A 1,064-nucleotide genomic window follows, 5' to 3' on the forward strand; every position below is an offset into this window, starting at 1 on the left:
ATATATGCATACATGCTAATAGCCCACAAATTAAACAGCCACTAGTTGCTGTTGGGCCACAAATTGTCAAGAAACAACGCTGTCTGCATTGTGAGATGAGCAGAATAAGTGTTTATACGTGCTCCAGTCCACATAACTCAACAGTGAGTCTAACAGTCTCAGACCACATGTAAAGTTTGTTGACGAAAGGAAGACAATTTTGGGTTTAATGAGACCATTGTGGGGATGTTAGACACTTTAGATAATGTTACATAAGTGTTGAGGGAAAAGATTAAGCTTAATTCATTACTACTTGATCACACATAAAGCCAGTTTCTCTTTTTTTATATATATAAAGAACATCGCAATGTCTTATAAGGATGACATAGTTTTATATCTTAACAAAAGGAAATAGATAACCGTGATGTAACTCCTTGACTTTTGTTTGTGGTTTGAATAAGCAAACAGTTCTTAATAAGAAGTTATAAAAACTGACTGATTACCAGCTTGTTTGATATCAGATTGACCTAACCAAGCAGCAGCAGAGGTCACACTAACATCTGGGAAAGTTTTCATGAGGTAATTGATCAAGTAAGAAATAAAAACTATTTAAACCACATAATTCTAAACAAAAAAAATAAAATAAAATAAATGAAAAAGTCAGCTGGAGGTGTCGCCCCCTGGTGTGCATGAGAAGAATTCAGATTACGGTAATACTTTATTAAATGTAAATATATTAAAAACCAATAACTTACAGTGTAAATGAGCAAATATTGGAAAAACCTTTAATAAATCTGACATAATTGGGAATGCTTCACTGGAGTCTGTACTGACGGCAATGTTGAACTGATAGACACGATCAATTGTCAACTCAAAGACATTAAAACGAAACATTTTCATATTTTTTTTGCTGCTTTTGAAAACTTGTACACTGAATGTGTGTTTACTTATTATGAGAAACACTTTTGTCTCAAAGAAAATCTAAATTTATAAACTTTTTCACATTTTGACTCATTACAAGCTGCACGTTTTTCTGGGAAAAAAACCCCAAACTATGTCAGACAAGGCAATGTGACACTTTGGAA

This window comes from Poecilia reticulata, linkage group LG4, assembly GCF_000633615.1.
Source record: "Poecilia reticulata strain Guanapo linkage group LG4, Guppy_female_1.0+MT, whole genome shotgun sequence".
Classification (NCBI taxonomy): domain Eukaryota; kingdom Metazoa; phylum Chordata; class Actinopteri; order Cyprinodontiformes; family Poeciliidae; genus Poecilia; species Poecilia reticulata.